Source organism: Lithobates pipiens, unplaced genomic scaffold, assembly GCF_037356315.1.
Source record: "Lithobates pipiens isolate NorthernLeopardFrog02 unplaced genomic scaffold, aLitPip1_a1.2 Scaffold_8, whole genome shotgun sequence".
Classification (NCBI taxonomy): domain Eukaryota; kingdom Metazoa; phylum Chordata; class Amphibia; order Anura; family Ranidae; genus Lithobates; species Lithobates pipiens.
The window spans coordinates 556,540,287-556,564,351 of NW_027507903.1; the positions used below are offsets into that span (position 1 = coordinate 556,540,287).

The 24,065-nt window shown below is 42.9% G+C and overlaps 1 protein-coding gene across 1 annotated transcript in view; it reads right to left on the bottom strand.

The window, feature by feature from the left end:
- TACC1 (transforming acidic coiled-coil containing protein 1) overlaps nt 1-23,023 on the bottom strand; it is a 215,365-nt gene extending 192,342 nt beyond the window's left edge. Inside the window, exon 1 of the mRNA XM_077469970.1 lies at nt 22,890-23,023. The gene's annotated coding sequence lies outside the window, so the exon portion shown is untranslated. The remainder of the gene's footprint in view (nt 1-22,889) is intronic.
- Nucleotides 23,024-24,065: the final 1,042 nt, after the last annotated feature.

The following is a 24,065-nucleotide window of genomic DNA, read 5'->3' on the forward strand; positions in this document are numbered from 1 at the left end:
TGATGAACAGGATATCATCATCAGGGGAGTCACTGTGAAAAAGATTGGAGCTGGCAATTAACTGACAGCTGAGTGGCCTGCTCTGAGAAGGAAGGGCTGAACCCAGCCCTGACATAATTAACCACTTGACGTCCGCGCTATAGCCGAATGATGGCCACAGTGCGGACCTGAATTTCCAGGAGGCTGTCACATGACAGCCTCCCCTGTGCACGCTCCCTGCGCTGTGATCACAGAGTCACTGAAACTTGGGTGATCACCGATCCGAGTAAGGGGCCATCCCCTTAAGGGTCCCGGCCCCTTACCATATGATTAGCTGTCAGCCAATGACAACTGATCACATGATCAAAACAAAAGCTCGGTTATCTTTTTTTTTCTCCTCATGTTGACAGCGGAGGAGAAAAAAAAAGCAGATCATGGTTCATCTGAAAGGGACATCGGACCCAAAGAGGAAGAGGCAATTATGCCTTATTTATGCCATCTGACAGTGCCACCTATCAATGCCCACAAGTGCCACCTATCAATGCCCACAAGTGCTACCTATCAATGCCCTCCAATGGTGCCAATCATTGCCACCTAGAAGTGCTGCCTATAAGTGTAACCAATCAGTGCCCATCACTGCCACCCATCAGTGCCCATCACTGCCACCTATCAGTGTCCATCTGTGCTGCCTCATCCGCGTACATCAATGACAGACAAAAATTACATAGTTTAAAATATTATAACAAAATTAAAAAAAAATATATATTTTTGTTTTCAATTTGGTAGTTTTACATTTTTTTTTAACAAAAAATAAAAAATCACACAGGTGATCAAATACCACCAAAAGAAAGCTCTATTTGTGGGGAAAAAAATAATAAAAATTTCATTTGGGTACAGTGTTGTATAACCGCTCAATTGTCATTCAAAGTACATCAGTGCTGAAAGCTGAAAATTGGTCTGGATTGAAGGGGGGTGTTTAAGTGCCCTGTAAGCAAGTGGTTAAACTCACTTGGTGCCTTATCTGCATTAAATTAGCCTCAGAACCTGTGTAATTCATGTGTGTTCGGGTTTAAAGGGGTGAGGTGGCAACCCTAACCTACAGTGATATATGGATGCTTCCCTTCCTGGGGGAAGCCAGGGGACTTCTCTCTCCATCTGACAGTGCCACCTATCAATGCCCACAAGTGCTACCTATCAATGCCCCCCAATAGTGCCAATCAGTGCCACCTAGAAGTGCTGCCTATCAGTGTAACCGATCAGTGCCCATCACTGCCACCCATCAGTGCCCATCACTGCCACCTATCAGTGCCCATCAGTACCGCCTCATCAGCGTGCATCAATGACAGACAAAAATTACACGTGCCTAAACGTATGTATAATATGCTCCATAGGAGAATTTTATTTGCGCTGTTTTTTTCTGTCAGCAGTCCTGTCATTTTTTTTGTTGCGTAGTGTGCATGGGCCTTATTTGACATTATCGTGAAGTGGGAACAAGCATTACCGCTACGTGATTGTGATTTTCACTTGATTTTGTGTAACACATAGGGCAGCCCATTCACTATGTGCGTTTGTCGCCCATAAGGAAGTAGCAAGCTTCATGCGATTGTAAAGGCACAGTTTGCCGTGATTGCCACTTGATCCTGTCATGTGATAATCATGGCATGAATCGCATTGTGTTTGGGGTGCCATTGAAGGATAATTGTACTGCGATTGCCACATGATTTAGACTTGCAAGCAGAATCGCTCTATTTGTGCCCACAATTCCAAACCACAAAGTGTGAATAGAGCCCAAATGTCTATACTTCTCACAATAATAATTAAAATGTGCAGAACCACAAAATGTCATATACATGCAGATAATTTAGTAATAAATTAGTGAATAAATAAGACACTATACTGTTTGTACTCAAAAAAATAATACTAAACAAAATCAATAAAGAATGCGCAGACCCGCACGCATATGTTAAAAAAACAAAATATCCTAAATGATAATAAAGTGCTATACAAAAAATGCCAATATCTGTGTTCATGAGAATCTCTCAATAAGCATAAAAAATATCCATATAAAGTATTCCAAGTCCCAAGTGCACTTAACATAAGTGTCCAATACTGCGCAATCAGTAAATTCCAGCGAAGATGTTATTCCAATATGTGAGCAATACACATAGTACTCAATACAGTGAAGTCAAAAGCGGAATCCTATTCCTGTCTCAAATGCCTCTCTTTTAGGATTGGGTCACATCTATGCATTTTTAGTGCATTTTCAGTTTTGCAGAAACACACTACAGTCCATATAACATGGTTTCCTATGGTTCATGTTCACATCTGTGCATTTCATGGAAAGGGTCGGGGACTTTTTTCAGGTTTTTGGTTCCATAGACTTCAGTGGATCAAACGTGTGTATTAAAAAATGCTAAATGCACCTGGAATATGCAAACCGCAACCTGCATAGGTGTGAATCAGGTCTTAGGCCTGATTCGCACCTATGCATTTTTAGTGCTTTTTGCATTTTGCAGATATGCACTACAGAATGTGTTCCATAGGAAACCATGTTAGATGGACTGTAGTGGAAATCTGCAAAATGCAAAAAGCACCAAAAATGCATAAGTGTAAACCAGGCCTAAGGCTGGATTCACACCTATGCATTTTAAGTGCTTTTTGCATTTTGCAATTTGCACTGCAGTCCATTTAACATGGTTTCCTATGGAACACGTTCTGTAGTGCAAATCTGCAAAATGCAAAAAAGCACTAAAAATGCATAGGTATGAATCCAGCCTAAGTTCTGGGTGGAGATGAGTATCAATAACTGTACTATTAATTTATAGTTTGTCTATATTGCTCTAAGCTTCTCATCCATCCTTTAGAATACTGCACTGTATATAGATAAAGAAAGGCGAATGACAAGTATAGCGCTTTGTTGTGCGCCACATCCAAATTTCACAATGGAAAGAAAAAGGGTTCCCCTGAGTGGACTTTATAGGCAACACAAAATTTAAATAGAGTGATATCAAAGTAATATAGTAAAACAATTATTTCTTGAGAATTATACATGATAAAAAAAAGAACATTGATTTTCTGAACATAGTCAGTAAATGTCACCATATCAGACATTGGTATGATACATTCTCCTTACACCCAATGCGTTTTGGAAAATTCCTTCTTCAGGGGTGCAGAGGAAAAAGGAGAGCTTCATCTAAGGCACAAAATGTATAATCAGTAACCTTTTAGATGAGAACATTTTTCCTAAATAAGGTATGCATTATTTTTAAATAATTTACTTACACATTAGAAATAGGTGATATATATCTCAATGTTACAGACATGAACATTAAAAACGAAGAAATTACAGCATGTAGTTGGTATATTAGTGGGGCTGCTATCCCGTGGCAAGGGGGGCATCAAAAGAAGTTTATTCACGTATAGTTGATATTAAAATGACTGATAAGCTTCAGCACTGATTCCCATGTATCTTGGTCAAAAGCCAGCCATATGAATCCACTGGAGCCGGAAAAAAGGGGGGGAGGGGGGGTTTCCTGGAAGTAGAGGATATGCTAAATCAGAAGGAAGCCAGATTGGTTGAAACGCCACCTAGCGTCCACTTGCTCCAGTGCACAGAGATAAGAGAATATCCAGCCGCAGGTCCCGACATCCAGCTACATACTGCATGTATTTTAGAAGATTAGAATATTACATAAGACCAATAAAAAATAAAGGATTTTTAATACAGAAATTTGGTGCTGCTTACAATGTAAAGTAGTGAGTGTACAGCTTGTATAACGGTGTAAATTTGCTGCCCCCTCAAAATAATTCAACGCACAGCCATTAATGTCTAAACCACTGGCAACAAAAGTGAGTACACCCCTAAGTGAAAATTTCCAAACTGAGCCGAAAGTGTCAATATTTTGCATGGCCACCATTATTTTCCAGCACTGCCTTAACCCTCTTGGGTACGGAGTTCACCAGAGCTTCACAAGTTGCCACTGGAGTCCTCTTCCACTACTCCATGATGACATCACGAAGCTGGTGGATGTTATAGACCTTGCACCTCCTCCGCCTTCCATTTGAGGATGCCGCACAGATGCTCAAAAGGGTTTAGGTCTGGAGACATGCCTGGTCAGCCCATCCCCTTTACCCTCAGCTTCTTTAGCAAGGCAGTGGTCATCTTGGAGGTGTGTTTGGGGTCGTTACCATGTTGGAATACTGCCCTGCGGCCCAGTCTCTGATAGGAGGGGGTCATGCTCTGCTTCAGTATGTCACAATACATGTTGGCATTCATGGATCCCTGAATGAACTGTAGCTCCCCAGTGTCGGCAGCACTCATACAGCCCCAGACCATGAAACTCCCACCACCATGCTTGACTGTAGGCAAGACACACTTGTCTTTGTACTCCTCACCTGGTTGCTGCCACACACGTTTGACACCAAGTTTATCTTGGTTTCATCAGACCACAGGACATGGTTCCAGTAATCCATATCCTTAGTCTGCTTGTCTTCAGCAAACTGTTTGCGGGCTTTCTTGTGCATCCTCTTTAGACGAGGCTTCCTTCTGGGATGACAGCCATACAGACCAATTTGATGCAGTGTGCGGCATATTGTCTGAGCACTGACAGGCTAACCCCCCCACCCCTTCAACCTCTGCAGCAATGCTGGCAGCACTCATACGTTTATATGCCAAAGACAACCTCTGGATATGATGCTGAGCATGTGCACTCAACTTCTTTGGTCGACAATGGTGAGGCCTGTTCTGAGTGGAACCTGTCCTGTTAAACCGCTGTATGGTCTTGGCCACCCTGCTGCAGCTCAGTTTCAGGGTCTTGCCAATCTTCTTATAGCCTACTCCATCTTTATGCAGAGCGCCAATTTTTTTTTTTGCAGATCCTTAGAGATATCTTTGCCATGAGGTGCCATGTTGCACTTTCAATCATGACCAGTATGAGAGAGTGAGAACGATAACACCAAATTTAACACACCTGCTCCCCATTCACACTTGAGACCTTGTAACACCAACGAGTCACATGGCTGTGTGTTGAGATATTTGGAGGGGACAGCAAATTTACACTGTTATACAAGCTGTACACTCACTACTCTACATTGTAGCAATGTGTCATTTCTTCAGTGCTGTCAAATGAAAAGATATAATAAAATATTTACAAAAATGTGAGGGGTGTACTCACTTTTGTAAGATACTGTACGTAAATCTTTTTTCCTTAAATCAAGTGGCATAAATATGAGCAACAAAATGCAATGTGAAAAAATTAATTAAACCAATATTGAGTCCAATTCTGTGATATACAATTATCCACAATAAATGTCCATATTCCCAAACGTGACTTGTGCAAATTCCAAGTGAACGCTTTATCAGAATTTCTTTGCAGAAAATGAATGAAGCGACTTTTCCATGCTCCCCTTAGGTTTATGCACTTACCAGAAAACCCTACCCCTATAAGGGTAAAGGGCATCTAGTCAAATATGCCTCCGGTCCCAGTGTCCCAATAGTCAGTATGACCTCCTGATCCGTGGCGTTGCGTGTGTAATAGGGTATCCACATGGAATTAATAGTAAAAAAGGGCATTCATAGCGTAAATCCGGTAAAACCAAAATTTATTTGTTGAAAGTAAAATCTTTCTTTAAAAAGAAGGGTCTCCAGTTACCCTGATATAAATGTGCAAACAGTTTCCTGGATCTGGATGGCGTGCACAGACCACAGCAAGAAAACCGGAACCGGAAGTGACGTTGACGTGTACCAAGTCGCGTCTTATGCGTTTCATCATTGGACGTTGTCTGAGGGCGTAGTAGTAGTAGAGGTAGAGGCGTAAAAAAAAGGATTTTTAATACAGAAATATTGGTTTACTGAAAAGTATGTTCATGTACAATATAGTATGCACTCAATACTTCATCAGGGCTCTTTTTGCATGAATTACTGCATCGATGCGTCATGACATGGAGGTGATCAGCCTGTGGCACTGCTGAGGTGTTATGGAAGCCCAGGTTGCTTTGATAGTGGCTTTCAGCTCGTCTGCATTGTTGACTCTGGTGTCTCTCATCTTTCTCTCGACAATACCCCACAGATTCTCTATGGGGTTTAGGTATTGGTACTTTTGGTGGCATGGACAGGTACCAAGTACTGATGGAAAATGAAATCAGAATCTCTGTAAAGATGGTCAGCAGAGGGAAGCATGAGATGCCCTAGAATTTTCTGGTAGAGGGCTGCGCTGACTTTGGACTTGATAAAACACAGTGGACCAACACCAGCAAGGGACATGGCTTCCCAAGTCATCACTGGCTGTGGAAACTTCACACTGGACCTCATGCAACTTGGATTCTGTGTCTCTCCACTCTTCCTCCAAACTCTGGGACCTTGGTTTCCAAACAAAATGCACAATTTTCCACAGTCCGTGATGATTTGGGGAGCCAAGTCATTTGCTGGTATTGGTCCACTGTGTTTTATCAAGTCCAAAGTCAGCGGAGTCCTCTACCAAGAAATTCTAGAGCACTTCTTGCTTCTTTCTGCTGACCAGATTTATGGAGATGCTGATTTCATTTTCTAGAAAGACTTGGCAACTGTTTAATGGTTGGTTTAATGGTTTAATGATCATGGTATCACTGTGCTTGATTGGCCAGCAAACTGTTCTGACCTAAACCCCATGGAGAATCAAGGGGATATTGTCAAGCAGAAGCTGAGAGACATCAGACCCAACAATGTAGACAAGCTGAAGGCCACTATCAAATCAACCTGGGCTCCCATAACACCTCAGTAAGTGCCACTGGTTGATCGCCTCCATGTCACATCACATTGATGCAGTAATTAATGCAGAGTGTATACTATACTGTACATGGACATACTTATCCGTAAGCCAACATTTCTGTTTAAAAATTCATTTTTTTTATTGGTCTTATGTAATATTATAATTTTCTGAGATACTGAATTTTGGGTTTTCACTAGCTGTAAGCCATAATCATCAAAATTAAAAGAAAGAAATGCTAGATCACTCTGTGTTAAAGCATCTATATAAAATTATGAGTTTCACATTTTTAATTAAATTACTGATATAAATTAACTTTTTAATGATACCTGTATATACGTGATCCTGAGCACAGTCGCTGCCCTGTAGCAGTAAAGCTACTATAGAGCGGTCACTAAGTGGTTAATATAAAATCCCCACATCTGCGCAAAATGAAATATGAGTGACGAAAAATATAAAATCTATAAAAAAAAAAACAATATATGATTATATAAAAAGTGACTATTTAAACCAGATGTGTATATGGAGAGCTGTTCATCATGAGCCTAAGATGTGTCTAAAGATCAAACAATCAGATCAATTATTGACTGCGCACTCACATTCACACATAAATGTTATCAACAAAATATACACATAAATATAAAGTGTTCATGAAAAACTGTTCTAATGAAGTGCTCAGTTTAGGTGTGCAGCTGCTGACGAAACGCACTGGGCGGTACTTTCAGTACATGCCACGTCTGGTATTTGGTGCACAGGTGGAACGCAAATGGATGTTTTTAGTTTCCTTCTCAATGCCTGAGCATTTTTACGTGATGTAAGTGCATTTTTACACGTTTTATTAATGAAATGTAATGTACTACAGAGGGGCTCCTCTTTCCTTCACTTCATATGATTGAGTTATATGCAGAGTACGCAGGAGCGCCAATAAGTGCATCTTGGTGTACATTTATCCATGTGCACAGGATCCTATATAGTTTAAAATAGAGTGCTGGATTCCATAACTTGCCAGTTGGGGACACGAAAAGTGTTTTATGACTTCCTGTAATAGAGGTTCTGGTGAGTAAACTGCACACCTAAACTTGGTGGGGAGGAAGAGCATGATTCCTTTTTTGGTATCACATTTTCTCTTTTGTATGTGTCTGCACTGAGCACTTCATTTGAACAGTTTTTCATGGACACTTTACTGTTGCTCCTTCACTGTCCAGTCACAGACTCTGGGTGGGGAGCTCACTTAGTTGTGTTGCCATCTACACAATAGAAAAATCAGTTCATAAGGCTGGCTGTGCTGTGTGATAGAGCTATGTAAATCTCATGACTGGGTGGACATGAAAGGTATAGTCCTCCTTTTGCAAAAATGTAATAAATGCACCCACATTAATAAAATAAAACATGTGCATTTATTCATTTTTTTCAATGAAGTATTGCAAAAGGCTCCTGCACTGACGTCTCCACCACACTTATGACACAAAGACAGATGGGACTTGTTCCATTCACAAATCCCTGTGAATGGATTGTGAATGAATGGTGCAGCTGTGCTGGGGGAAACAAGTATGGGGCAACTGCTTGTTTTCTCTAGGGGAGGGGGGAGAAAGCTTATTCTCACCCAATCCTTTGTTCCACAGGAAAACATAGCTCCCCCGTGGTCTGGCAGTGGACTGTTCCTGGTCTATGGAGCTTGCTCTGGGCTTGATGACATCAGGAACAATCCACAACTCAAGATCGCTGGTGCACAGGGGTTGCCAGAGCAGTCCTGTTCTGGGAGGATCGGAGGATTAAGTAAATCTCTTTTCTCCTCTCCCCTAGACAAAAACAAGCAGTTAAGCTGTACAGTGTGGAGATGGGTTTTCAATTCAAACAGTAACAGTATGATCCAGGGATTCAGGTAAGTGGGGGGCTGTTTGAGGAAGGGGAGGATTGGGAATGTGATTATGTTACACGTAGAACCCTAAACATGGGTGTGACATGAAACAAGGTCCAATAAAGGTAAACTTTGCCTTTAATACAAATCCTTTGGCTGGTAAAACAGCTCCTGTGTATATTTTACAGCCTTGTATTAGCTGATTCCTTTCAGTTCATCTTTAACTGTCATGTTTGTGTAGCAGCCTCCTAGTTTAGGTGCTAGGTTTAAATAGTTTGATTACTGTAATTCGCTCTTCCGCCTAACAGTGGGGCTAGACTAGAGGCAAATCTATCTGCAGCAGGTCTGCTTAACAGAATGCTGCACTGTATTAGTTAGGGCTGCTCCTATGTTCTGGTGCTGCTGAGTTTGCTTGGACTCCTCCTGCCTTCTAGAAACTAGTAGAGCTTGGGTGGGAGTTAGGCAAATGGCCAGCATGAGTATGTAGCAAACCCAGCCAATCAGAGGGGAGGTGCCCCTGGGCATGCTTGGATTGGTTGATATATTAAGAGAACATATGAGCTCTGGGTCATTCCCAGATGGTGGAGTGCACCAGCTGGGCGTAAGGCAGGCTTGCCACCCCTGGCACTTGCTGCTATGTGGCCTCAGGTGGTCAGCCTGAGGGCCTGAAGCTAAAGCACAAGGGTAACCCTGGTGCTTCTGAAGAGCTGACTGAGGGGGAGTTGTGCATGAGAGGATCTGTTTGCAACTCCAGAGAGTACAGACCAACAGTCTAGGGGCCTGTTCTTCTTGGCTACCCCCTTGTGCTAGTAAAGTCAGCCATGGATCCAACTAAAGGGATCACTAACTAGTGATCTGAATAGGTTGTCCAACTGTTGCTATTGCATGGGACTTTGCTCAGTTCTACTACTTTTGGACTGTCGGTCTGCCTTAACTGGCTTGTACCTGAGGAGCTTTGTCTATCTGTCCTACACTAAAAGAGACTGCTCATGCTCTTGATTTCTACACTGCTACACGGGGGAAGTCTGCCATCTGCCTCCAGCACGGGACTTCACCTACTACTCAATTGTAGATCAGCTAGAGTCCTCAAGTTGTGTATAGTTTTTTTCCGGAGTATTCTACTTAAAATCCCCTAGCCTATCCAAGTTCCTACAAAAATAAAACTACAAAACAACACCCCTAGTCTGGTCTTTAACTACATTGAGCCTACTTGTTTATGTGCCTGGCTGCAGGAAACCTTGTACCTGACTGCCAGTGAAGAAGTAAGGACTATCTGTGTAATACTCAAGCGGCTCCTATAGGAGTAGTGCTACATTTGTATTAGAAGAGTTATACCCTTTCTTGGAAGAAACTCCAAAATCCAGGACTGTTCCTATATATAGAGGACTGTGCATTTACATTGGATTGAAAAAATATAAACGTATGAGAACTCTAAGTGCTCTATCACTTTGCCTCCCAGTTGCCCACTTGAATTCTTACATTGCTGTCTGACAGGGCTTTACACATGCTGTTCCCGCTTCACAGCCTAGGCAATTTTAACTCAGTTTGCAGAGTTTAACAGGTGACACCGTTTATCAAACTCGCCCATTGAGATCAATGGAGCTGCACTGCAACCGTGAGCCAAACGCTTAGCTTGCAGTTATGGCACGGTCCAGCAACGTAAAATCGGCATTCAGCCATTTAAAAAGAAGATAAATAAACCAATAAGTCACCGGAGCCAGTATTAGAACATCCTGAATGCCTGCCAGTCGCTGCTAAGGACTACCACCTTTTTGAAAGAGCCCTAACAAAAATGTTCTCTTTGTTCCCTTTTGGTCTGTTAGGCCCCTTTCACACTGTGGATCCAATCAGGTCCACCTGTCAATTTTTCAGGCCCACCTGTCCATAATTTTTCAGGTCCACCTGTCCATAAGGGTGAATGGACCATTCACCCTTATGGACAGGCAGGTATAATGGACTTGTGTCCATTTTCACCTGCCTACCTCCAGGTCCGATCTGGTCAGCTAAAAAAATGGAAGGGGATCCATCCTCTTTTATCTAGGTGGATTGGTTTGGAGGGTAGTCGGGTGTAAACAGACAGGCATAGACAGGGCCGGATTTCCCACAAGGCCACTGAGGCCAGGCCTCGGAGCGGCAGTGGTGCGGGGGCTAGCCACGCTACTCGTGAATTGGGCCCCCGATGAAGGCTTTGCACTGCAGAGTCCACAGAGGACAAGGGAGGCTGTATTCCCGATCTAGCCAGCAGTGAAGGGGCGGGAGTTGAGAGCTCCACTGACATGCTGACTCTGCTCAATGTAGCCTGTATGCTCAGAAAAGAAGGGCTGTAGTTAGAGCGATGAACGGAGTGGGCGCATCAGTGGAGCTGCCGGCCCCGCTCCCTCTATACTGGCTGGGGAATACAGAGGTCTGGGGGTGGGGCCAGAAGCTCCAATGAAGCGCCCACTCCGATCACTGCTCTAACTAAAGCCACTCTGTTCCTCCTGGCCCCGTCCCCTCTCTGCTAGCTATCGTGCGAATACAGCCTCCTGTGTCCTCTGCAGTGCACTCTGCAAAGCTGTCATCGGAGCCCCAATTCACAGGTAATCTCATACAGTATATCCACAGTCTCTGATAATCCCATGCAGTATATCCATAGTCTCTGATAATCTCATGCAGTATATCTGCAGTCTCTGATAATCTCATGCTGTATATCCGCAGTCTCTTATAATCTTGTGCAGTATGTCCGCAGTCTGGTAATCTTGTGCAGTATGTCCGCAGTCTCTGGTAATCTTGTGCAGTATGTCCGCAGTCTGGTAATCTCCTGCAGTATGTCCACAGTCTCTGGTAATCTCCTGCAATATGTCTGTACTCTCTGACCCTCTCCTGTAGTATGTGTATTAATGTGCTTACTCAATTATTTGGGATTGCTCCACTGTTCAGTGAGTGGTAATGATGTGCATTAACCTATAGCAACCAATCATTGAGCGCTAATAAGGTGCAGTAACCTCTAGCAACCAATCGGCAAGCAGAAATAATGTGTTGTAACCTCTAGCAAACAGCCAGTGAGCGGTCCTATAGGCTGTAACCTCTGGCAAACAATTGCAATCGCTGTGTGATCTGCCGCAGTAAACTGATTTTGAGTCTATCTGCTAATTTTTAAGTCTCATGATGGAGGGGGGGCCCAAGAAAATGTTTGCCCAGGGCCCAATCAAAATTAAAGACGGCCCTGCGCAAATCAGCGCTGAAAATCCCCACTGTCTGTCACAGACAGTCATCAGAAGGCCAGCAGGAGAAGCATGCACACGCAGTGCCAGTGCTGCTTTTTATTTGATCAAGGAGCGGACCGTGGGTGGGCGGGGCCTTGAGCTCCACTGACACCCTGGCCCCGACCCCTTGCTATGCTGCCTTCAAGCAAGCGTGATCGGACTCGGAGGAACAGAGGCCTTAGTAGGAGGAGTCTGACCGTGGCGCGGAATGGAGTGGGGTCAAGTGAAACTAGCAGCATCAGTGTGGAGGAATTGATCAGATTCAGAGCTGAGCTGGCCAGGAGGACAAGGTAGGTTTTCTTTCTCCTCCCCTGGCTCCCGCACCCCATGTGTAGAACTGGAATAGTAGAACGTTTTAAAATTTAATGGGAACACTGGCAGCATATGATGGACACACTGGCAGCATTTGATGGCAGTGTGGCAGCATTTGATGGGCACAGTGGCAGCATTTAATGGGCACAGTGGCAGCATTTGATGGCACAGTGGTAGCGTTTGAGGGCACAGTGGCAGCATTTAGTGGGCACAGTGGCAGCTTTTAATGGGCACAGTGGCAGCGTTTGGGACAGTGGCAGCATTATCGATCATCTTTGGGTCAAGAAAGACTGAACAGTTTAGCTTTACTTGCCATTGAGTCAGAACTTTTAAATACTTTGTCCTACGAAGATATTATTGATGAGTTTGCCAAAAGAAAAGTTAGAACTAAAAAATTGTAGGGAGTTTCTTACTGCTATAATCTTTAAAAGGCATTTTCTGCATTACATTCAGTATTTTCAGTCTGTACCATTAAAGCCAGTTATTTTCAGTGTTCTCATGTGTGGAGATATGTCTTTAATTGATCTATTGTAGCAGTCATCGATAAAGAACGAGAATGGTGGTGGTGGTGGTGGTGTGTGTGTGTGTGTGTGTGTGTGTGTGTGTGTGTGGGGGGGGGGTGGCGGCATTGAAGGACCCGGCCTTGGGGTGATAAAGGGAATAAATCCTGGCCTGGGCATAGAGAAGAGCAGACTCTGTCCATGTCCTATACACAGATCTGTCATCTGCTCCGATCAGTAGGGAATCTGTGAGCTGATCAGGACGGAGTCCAACCCATCTTACAGGGGCCTTAAATATACAATCAAATGTGTTTTATCATATGTGTTATAGCTGTTTAGACAAACAAAACAAAAAAGAAAACTAATGCAGCCACTACCTCTAAGGACCTGTAAGCTGCCAGTTACTATTTTTTTTAGATACCTAGGGTTCAGCCCCATTTACCTAGAGGAAAATAATTAGGTGGTACTTGTAGCATTGCAACAAATTGCAGGTGTGACAAAATTGTGCAGTGGGAGGGGTTTAAAATTTACGCCACCTCAGTTTGTACACAGTAACATAGGGTACAGTCCTTGTACCCAAAAAATATTCTTTAATTACTCTGCCACAAGCAAGAGTCTAAAAGGGGTCAGGAGTGTGTAACACACAGAGCGCAGGGGTGCTTAAAGCACAGATTAGTAGCCTGAATACAACAATATAGTGGTGGCTGGTACTCCAAAGGTTGGGGCCGGCAGACGGACCTGACCCCCCCTGTCACTCCAGCCCTCACCGCACCCACACACCCCCTCCTCCTCTACCCCCCTTCCCCAAAGCACCCACCCCCCATGTTGAGGGCATGCGGCCTGGTATGGGTTGGGGGGCGCTCCCTTTCCCACCCCCTGTTTTTTTTCCCCTTAGAATCCAACCAGACCTAAGGGCCTGGTATGCCGGTTTTTTATTTAAAATTTGGCGTGGAGTTTCCCCACGACAGCTGATTATTCTCTGATTGGCCACGGTCAAAGTCACCTGGCCTGGGGCGACTTAAAGTCGTGTTGTAAGTCACCCCAAGTTGTGTTGAAGTCCCTCCATGTTGTGCTGTTATTCATACTCAAGTCGTGTCCAAGTTGCCTCCAAAAGTCACACTGGAAGTCGTGTTGCCCCTGTGTGAATGGACTCTCAGGATGGATCCCAATGCCACAATACTATGATTTTTTTTTTTTTGTTCTTGGGGTTAGATTGGCTTTTTGGCAATATTTGGAGTAGTATTATTTATACAAAATACATTGCTCATTAAACAAACTACCTTTTTGTTTTTGCATTTTTGTCAGCTTCTCTATTTATTATAAAAAAATAAATACATTTTCAGCATTTAGAAAATAACAGCCCATCAAATTAAAGCAAAATGATGTCAATATTTCAGCAAAGGAAATGTTGCCTATTCCCAGATGAAAAGCTGATTATACAATGCTGGCATCTGCTGGTCAATGGTGTAAATGCTATTTAAAAATTCTGCTTTATTAGGTCCATCTAGCTTTGACAGGCTATTGTAGAGCTGGATAGCCCACAAGGCAAAATAGCTATGATCCTAAGGCCTGACATAGGCTTAAGAGGCCCAGCATTTGAATTTGCCCCAAGTCACACAGGCTGAATAGCTCTGTAATTTTTTTTTTTTTTATAAATACACCTCCAGGTGTCTGGTTTAGGTTAGCAGTCAAATTTGCACATGACTAGCCCTCCAAACTTCAAAAACGATGGAAAAAATATAAAACAGTTCAATAGTTTAGTCTATGGAATAGCAATATAAATCTTTTTGTCAAAAGAGTTTTCGTTGAATTATAAAATTGGTTCTAAGTTTGGAAGGCCCTTCCAAAAGCAACAGGACTGGTGGAATAATAACGCACTGCATATTGTTCATCTTTATCTTTATTACCACATTGATGCAAACAAATCACTTGGATAAACCACCCACAGTTACGTGTTTTACAACCTATTTGTACAACTCTTTGTCAGTTAATAAATAAAATGGAATTAGGCCTCATGCACACGGCCGTACAGAGACCAAACAGTGTGCAGAACCAGCATAATCATTTTCCTGGGACCCACCACTGGAAACATAGAAAAAATGGACTGGGACCCACCACTGGAAAAAATAGACTTGTTTAGCTTCGGATATTTGTTATTAATCATTCCATTTTGTCATATTAATTATGCTAGATACATTAATTTTCATAATTTTTTTCATATTTTCTAAATTGTTTTATATATTCGTTGTTCAGAATCAATTTGAATTTCAGAAGTTATTTCAGAAGATTGGCTAAATTCGTTTTAACGTTTTAATTTGTTATTTCGGGTTGGATAGAAGTGGATCTATCAGAATCTTGGAATCATAACATAATGAAAGGAACAAAATCCATTTATATCCATAATTTATATTATAATCCATCCATAGATCCATTCATTATGTTATGATTCGAAGATTCTGATGGATCCATATCCATCCAATTCAAGCACAATAAGTAGGAATCATTATTTTATCTTACTGTATTTATTGCAATATTTTTTCTTTTCATATGTAGTGAATTTTTTATAATGCCAAAAAATATTGACTGGCTCCCGACCGGCTCACGCTGATATATAGAATGGCACCACTGCGCGAATCACCAAACCCGTACAGCGTTCATGTCCGCAGGTCGGGAGTGCGCCCACGACAATCGGATTTGTTACAGGCCATTGATTTCTGGCCTCGACCCGCTGATCAGTTCTGACGAATGAAATGCTTCCCCTGCCTGTAAGTGTAAACATCGGCAGGGGAAGGGATGTCATCTCCCCTCATGGAATTCTTTTTGGTTCCAGAGAGAGGAGAGAAGACATCTAACAGTGAGTGCACTAACACTACACTAACACCAGTACACATAGGCACACTTGTCCCCCCTGATCACCCCCCCCCCCAGTTAACCCCTTCACTCCCTGTCACAGTGTCACCAAGTGCAGTTTTCATATTTTTCACTGATCACTGTACTGGTGTCATTTGTGACACTAATCAGTTAGTAGTAGGCCCAGGTAGCTCTAGGGTACCCCGCTACCCCCCCAAATAAGGGTTTAACCCCTTGATAACCCCCTGTCACCAGTGATTACTGTATTAGTGTCACGGGTGACGCTGGTTAATTAGTTTGTTTTTTATAGTGTCAGGGTACCCACCGTATACAGTATTACCTAATAAAGGTTTAACCCCCCCTGATCACCTGGTGGGTTTTAGCATCAGTTAGGGTCCGTATCAGCCCCAGCCAGCGTGAGATTAGTGCCAGTATCGCTAACACCCACGCATGCACCATACCCCTCCCTTAGTAGTATAGTGTCTGAACGGATTGATATCTTTAATCTGATCAGATCTATACTAGTGTCTCCAGTAGTTTAGGGTTTCCAAAAATGCAGCGGTAGCGGGATCAGCCCAGATACCTGCTAGCACCTGCGTTTAGCCCCTCCGCCCAGCCCAGCCCACCCAAGTATTAATCGATCTGACGACGTAGTAGTGGTCCCTGCTAAGGTCAGGCGTACCTGACCCCATTTTTCTTCTGTTGTTAAGGTGCAAGAACCGCAGGGCTCTTGTATGGGGCAGAGAGCCAGTACTAGTGCCGCTCATCCTTCTGGTGAACTGGCAAACACCAGTGGCCTAGTACATCCTGGTCATACATCCAGCACTGCAATATCACGTGGCGAGTCCCATAAGTGCAGTTCAAGCTGGTGTGGAGGCTAGCACAAGTAGTGTCCCGCAGCCACCAAGAAGACAAACACAGGCCCGTCTAGCCCATAGTGCCCTTTCTGCTGCATTTTCCAATCCTAATTGGGAGCCCACCACTTCTGCAGCACCCGTTCTTCCCCCATTCACTGGCCAACCCAGAATTCAGATGGAAACAGTTGATTTTACATCGCTTAATTTTTATTCCCTGTTTTTCATGGAAAATCTCTATAGATCTATTGTGGACTCATGTGTATGCTGGTCAATTCATTGCCACTAATCCCCATTTGACCCTTGCCTGAGAATGGAAACCTATTACGGGTCCTGATTTTAAGACCTTTCATGGGCCTATCCCTCCTCATGGGTATAGTTAAAAAAAGTGAGTTGCTGTCATATTGGTCCACTGACCCAATTCACCATATGCTCATGTTCTCTGCTTGCATGACCAGGACATGATACGAGCAGATCTTGCGGTTCATGCATTTTAATGACAATGAGCTCTGTCGTCCTCGGGGTGACCGTGAATATGATCGGCTCCACAAAATTTGGCCCCTTGTAAACCACTTCAACCAACAGTTTGCAGCCCTGTTTACACCCAATCAAAGTGTCTGCATTGATGAGTCCCTGATTACATTTTCTGTCCGCTTGTCTTTCAAACAGTATCTTCCCAGCAAGCGTGCCAGATATGGGGTCAAGATGTATAAGCTCTGTGACAGGGCAACAGGCTATACATATAGTTTTATGGTTTACGAGGGAAAAGATAGTCACGTGGAGCCCGAGAACTGCCCAGACTACATAGGGAGCGCTGGTAAGAATGTGTGGGACTTGGTGTCACCATTATTTGGAAAGGGGTTCCACTTGTATGTGGACAATTATTACACAAGCGTGCCACTTTTTAGTCACTTGTTTGATTGTGGAATTGGCGCATGTGGCACCTTGCGATCGAATTGCTGGGGCTTACCCCATCGGCTTGTAGAGTCCAGACTTAGACTAGGGGAAGGAGCCTGCTTGAGAAGTAATAATTTGCTTGCAGTGAAGTGGAGGGATAATCGGAATGTTTTAGTTCTGTCCTCCCTTCACGCAGATGTGACAGTCCAAATTCCAACTGCGACTGGTGTTGTGGAGAAACCCCTCTGTGTCCTCGAATACAACCTTAATATGGGAGGAGTGGACCTCAACGACCAGTGATTGCCTAGAAGCTGGTACAAATGCTGGTTCCGTATGTCCTCCCTGGTACCCCTACCCAACCATCACCCCAAAGAAGATGTTGTGTCTGTAGAAAACGCGGATATTGGCATGACACTCGCTATTATTGTCCCTCCTGTCCTAACCAACCTGGTCTTTGCATCGGTGAATGTTTTGAACGCTTCCACACACTAGTGGAGTATTGGCGTAGGGTACAGCACTGCACAGTCATAGGACACACTTTCACAGGGTCTCCAAAGATGCCATTGCATTTTGAGAGGCCTGAACCTGGAACCAAAGCAGTTACAATTACAGTTACAAATAAAAGTGTAAAAAAAATAAAAATAAAAAAAAAATACAAAAAAATATATAAAATAAAAAAGCCAAAATTCGTTTTTTTTTTTTATTGTTCTTCTTTCTCTAGTCTCTCTCTATTGTTCTGCTCTGTTTTACTGTATTTTAGAAGTTTTATTGTTACTATGTTTTATCATGTTTGCTTTTCAGGTATGTAATTCTTTTATACCTTACTGTTTACTGTGTTTGATTGTTAACCATTATTTTCTTTTCAGGTACGCCATTCAGCTGCAGCACTGATTTATTTATCTTGACAGCAACAACATTTGCTCTCACGATATGTAAATCAGCGTTATTCACCAGTTAAAAAAAAAAAAGAGCATATATGCCAAAGCATGGGGGCAAGGGTGGAGGGGTGATTTGCCCCTAACATTAGAGGCGTATTCCCCTATGTTTTGGCATATATTTTTTACTCTTTTTTTTTACACAGATTGTTGTTGTTTCATTGAGTTAATGTTTTATTGTTTCCATTGATTGCTTTTCAGGTACGCCATTCAGCTGTAGCACTGACTTATTTATCTTGACAGCAACAGCGTTTGCTCTCACGATGCGTCAATCAGCGACTCCATCGCTGTAGGAGATAATTTCACCACCACAGTTAAAAATAAAAATGGTGCATGTATGCCCATCATTAGAAGTGAGTGGATGCAGGGCGGTATTCTAATGGTGGGCATACCCACCGATCAATCTCTTTTTTTTGTTCACCCCACAGGCTGCATGGAAAAAAAGAATATTACAATATATGCCCAACAAGGACCAGCAAAGTACTGGTATGTTGTTGGACTTTGAGTGGTTATACCAGAGTGATATCTGTAGGTTTAGGTATCATCTTGGTATCGTTCTTTTCAGCCAGCATTCGGCTTTCATGTAAAAGCAATCCTAGTGGCTAATTAGCCGCTAGACTACTTTTACAAGCAGTGGGAGGGCGGGAAGGCAACCCCCCCTCCGCCGTCATCCATGATTTTCTCCGGCTCTCCGGTCCCACTGGGGAATCTGAGAATGCAGTCATTGGTTTTGCCAGCTGACCATAGAGCTAATCAAAGACCAGATTGGATCCAATCATCTCTGTGGCCTAAGAAACCAGAAGCTATGAGCATATCATGACTTCGGTTTTGCCGGATATAAACAGCACCATTGGGAAATTGGGAAAGCATCTTATCACACCAATCTTGGTGTGCTCAGATGCTTTGAGGGCAGAGGAGAGATCTAGAGTCTAATAGACCCCAATTTTTTTTTTAAAAAGAGTACCTGTCACTACCTATTACTATCATAGTGGATATTTGCATTCCCTGTGATAACAATAAAAATGATAAAAAGAATGAAAGGAACAGTGTAAAAATAAAATAAAAAGGCAAAATAAATCATAATAATAAATAAATAAATAAAAAGCTCCCCTGTCCCCCTATGCTCACGCGCAAAGGGGAATGCAAGCGTCGGTCTGGTATGGGACTTTTTGGGAGCCTAGCCGCGTACAGGACCCCAAAAACCAATCACCGCCTTCTGGCTTTCTAAGGGCGTAAAATGGTGATTTCATTCCTCGCTGCCTATCACAGTTTTGGGGGCCCTGAAATGTCAAGATAGAATAAGCCCCCCCAATAACCCCATTTTGGAAAGTAGACACCCCAATGTATTTGCTCACCTGCATGGTGAGTATTTTGCAGCTCTCATTTGTTTTGAAAATGGAAGAAACAAGAAGAAGAAGTTTTTCAAACTTTGTGACAAAAAGTGAGATCTGAAAAATACTCAACATGCCTCTCAGCACAGCAAATAACTTGGGGTGTCTACTTTGCAAGAGCAGTTGCTCCATAACTTAGTAAATGAGGTAAAGAATCACTTTGCAAAGAATACCTAATCATGTACAAGGAAAATAAAAAAAAAACTGCTTTTTTGCTTGCACATGATTGGATGATGGAAGTCAGTAGAACTCCCACTCATTTACTAAGCTCTGGAGCAACTGCTCTTGCAGAGTGCAACTGCACTTTGCAAAAGTGCACAGTTTATTTGCCTTTAGTAAATCAACCCAATAGTCTCTGCTCTAATTCATCCCAAGGGTGTTCTATGGGGGGTTGAGGTCAGGACTCTGTGCAGGCCAGTCAAGTTCCTCCACCCCAAACTCACTCATCCATGTCTTTATGGACCTTGCTTTGTGCACTGATCCAAATCATTTGGTGAAGGGGGGATTATGGTGTGGGGTTGTTTTTCAGGTGTTGGGCTTGGTCCCCTAGTTCCAGTGAAGAACCAGTCTAGTCCTCCTAAGGCGTTAGCATACAAAGACATTTTGGACAATTTCATGCTCCCTTTGTGGGAACAGTTTGTGGATGGCCCCTTCCTATTCCAACATGACTGTACACCAGTGCACAAAGAAAGGTCCATAAAGACATGGATGAGTGAGTTTAGGGTGGAGGAACTTGACTTGACTGCACAGAGTCCTGACATCAAACCGATAGAATACCCTTGAGAGAAATTCAAGCAGGGACCGTGAGCCAGGCTTTGTCATCCAACATCAGTGCCTGACCTCACAAATGTGCTTCTGGTAGAATGGTCAAAAATTCCCATAGACACACTCCTAAACCTTGTGGACAGCCTTCCCAGAAGAGTTGAAGCTGTTATAGCTGCAAAGGGTGGGCCAACTCAATATTGAACCCTACGGACTAAGACTGGGATGCCATTAAAGTTCACGTACGTGTAAAGGCAGGTGTCCCAATACTTTTGGTAATATAGTTTATATGTGTACAGCTGGCGGGAAGTGGTCAACAAAAGGTACGAAGGAACAAATGAGTACAAATACATTTCCTTGGTTGCATTATAATTCATTTTGGATTTGTTGAAATTCATTACTATTGTGATTAAGAGATTCAAATACATCCAAATCTCTGAATGACTAAAATTTTGTCTGAATTTCAATTCCTAACAAAACGAACGCAGGTTTACTGCCATGTACTGCCATGTACTGCCATGTAGACTCTCCTGCTGAATTAGAAGATGCAGCTATACACGGTTATACACCAGAGTTGTGTTAAACACACACACAGATGTATGTTCCGGACACACACTATCTGCATGTGAAACTTACCTCCATGCATGTGTAGGTGTTTACGCAACCCTCAGTGCATAACCACATAAAGCTGCATCTTCCAAATCATCTCAATGGGTGGCTGTTCATAACAGCACTGGGTCCCGGGAAAGCGATTACACAGACTATGCACACTGTACCGCTATGTACACAAAACCTTTCATGTGCATCTGATCTCCGTATGTAAAATTCTGTACAAAATGCTAAAGGTCTGTGGACACCTGACCATGACACCTACTGTATATCTGATTGCTGGACATGCCATTCCAAAGCCAAGGGCATTAGTATGGAGTTACCAAAAATCTTTTGTTATTATAACAGCATTTACTCTTCTAAGAAGTCTTTCCACAAAATTTTGGAGTGTGTCTGTTGGAATTTTCTTCTATTCGGACAAAAAAAAAAAGCATTTGTGAGGTTAGATACTGATGATGGACAAAAAGACCTGTCTCACAATCAGTGTTCCAATTTATTCAAAGAAGGTTTCAGTAGGGTTGAGGTTTAGGGCTCTGTGTTGACCACTCTCCAAACCAAACTCATCAAACCATGTCTTGTTTTTATTTTTAAAGGGGGTTTTGGGACTTAGTGGCACTGTAGGGGATTCTGGGGGTAGCTGGGGGCAATTGAAGGATGGGGTCTCTGGAGGGGGCTGTGTGTCTCTTCAGGAATTTGGGGGCTTCCCATTGGCTTTGTAATAGACTGATGTGCACGGCAAGGACTGTGGGCACTGAGGGATATTGTCAACCACTGCGGCCTAATGGTGAGCCTGGGCCTAGTGGTTGAGAACTGCTCTAGATAAAGCTGCAAGAAGTCCTTTCTGAAAAGCTTCTGATGCATATGTTCTGAGAAATTTCTGTTGAACCCATGCATTTATATCGCTGCATTTACAATATCACGAGGGGAAGAATGTTGCAATTTATCAATAATAGCAATTGCAACATGTAAAAACATCCATCCAGCATTAGGCCTCATGCACGCAGGCCATTTTCTAAACTCTCCTAGAAGTCTTCCTCCTGGCAGCAGTGTTTTGGCAAAAATAAGTCTGACACCTGTAAAAGTGTGAAGCGCGTTTCTTTTTTCAAGCGTTTGGGCAACTCATTTCATTGGCCAGAACAGTGTTTCTCAACTCCAGTCCTCAAGGTGCCCCAACAGGTCATGTTTTCAGGCTTTCCATTATTATGCACAGGTGATTTGATTAGTTTCCCTGCCTTAGTAATTACCACAGCCGTTTCATCTGAGGGAAACCCTAAAAACATGAACCGTTGGGGCGCCTTGAGGACTGGAGTTGAGAGACACTGGGCCAGAATAATTTATTATAGTCACTGAAATTAATTAATGCTTAAGACTGCGTTAACCCATGTCATTGCTTTTTTTTCTTTTTAAACTCTGCTGCTCCTGGACCCACTGGCAGCAAAATTTTTTTGCCTGCCTCTAAACTCCCCTGTCACTAAACTCCTCTAAAAGTCTATAGAGGTAGAATTACTAAAAGCAAATAGACTGTGCACTTTGCAAAGTTTCTTTTGCAGTTGCTCCAGAGCTTAGTAAGTGAGGTAAAGCTTCACTTTGCAAGGAATACCCAATCGCGTGCAAGTTAAAAAAATATATATATTTTTGCTTGCACATGATTGGATGATGGAAGTCCGCAGAGTTTCTGGTCATTTACTAAGCTCTGGAGTAACTGCTCTTGCATAAAGCACAGTCTTTTTCTCTTTAGTAAATCAACCCCTATGTGTGCATGGATACAGGATAACATGGAGGGGAGTTTAGAGGCAGGGGGGAAAAAAGTGCCCCTACTGGCAGCTGTAAAAGCATCCAGTGTGCATGAGGCCTTTTACTTCTTCCACTGAGTGGTGTGTGATCTACACTATGGATTACTGTAGGTACAGCATTGCTTTTCTAGAAATGAGAATAGTGCATCCCAAGCACATACCTTATAACAAGGAGGGAACCTTCTGTCTGCTAGCATTTGGTGAGAGGCTTTGAAGCCTGGAGCCTCCTCCAGATGGACAGTCAGTGGTGAGGGAAGCGAGAAGTCATTAGTTCTGTTATAGCCATCCCAGTGATAAAGGAGTGCAACGGAAGGGAGAATTCCAGAGCAACTGAAAGAATTCTTTATGGCAAACAGCAGGCCCCAGTTGTTTGGGTCCACCCAGCCGTTGCCATAGATATCTGGAATCAGGAGTGAAACATCTGGTTTTCACGTGAAGCTATCCAGTAATGGGTTTTAACTCTATAGAAGTAATACAGCATTTTATATATATATATATATATATATATATATATATATATATATATATATATATATATGTGTGTATATATATATATATATATATATATATATATATATTTATATTTATGGTTCAGAGCCCTATGGCCGGTACGGATAAGGGTGACAAACAGGGTTAACATAAAACTTACCACTTGAAATAGACCTGAAAGTGTGCCTTGGTCTAACGTACGGTATACCAAAATAAGGGGGCATACCCTAGATAAGAAATGAGGATAAATGAAATGAATATGAAATTAAGTGAAATTAGTACTCTTGTGAAGAGTATGATGCTTTGTGAAATGCCCTAAAAAGGGGATGGGAGGGTGGGTATCGCGCACAGGAACCGACAAGGAACACAGCCGAACGGGCTGGTTAAATACCCCTCCGGGCTCCTCCCATAATTTCAGGCCACCATACTGGCCTTCTTATTTATGGTTCAGAGCCCTATGGCCGGTACGGATAAGGATGACAAACAGGGATAACATAAAACTTACCACTTGAAATAGACCTGAAAGTGTGCCTTGGTCTAACGTACGGTATACCAAATTAAGGGGGCAAAAACATACAGGTAGGGATTGTGCTTTATTGATTTGACTTATTTACTCAGTGAGCTTGACGAAGGCCTGGGCCATCTCCACTTGTGGATTGGGGATATAGTGGGCGAAGCAGTTAGATTTCCATCTGCCCAGTTTTTTGATCACGTGATCCGGGACTCCTTGACGGGAGGCTGTTGAGGCTGCCCCGATGCGGAATGAGTGTCCGGAGTACTGAGCCAGGTTGAGGTGGAGGATGCGTAGCAGAATTGTAACATGTTCCATGAACCGGTCCATACTTAGG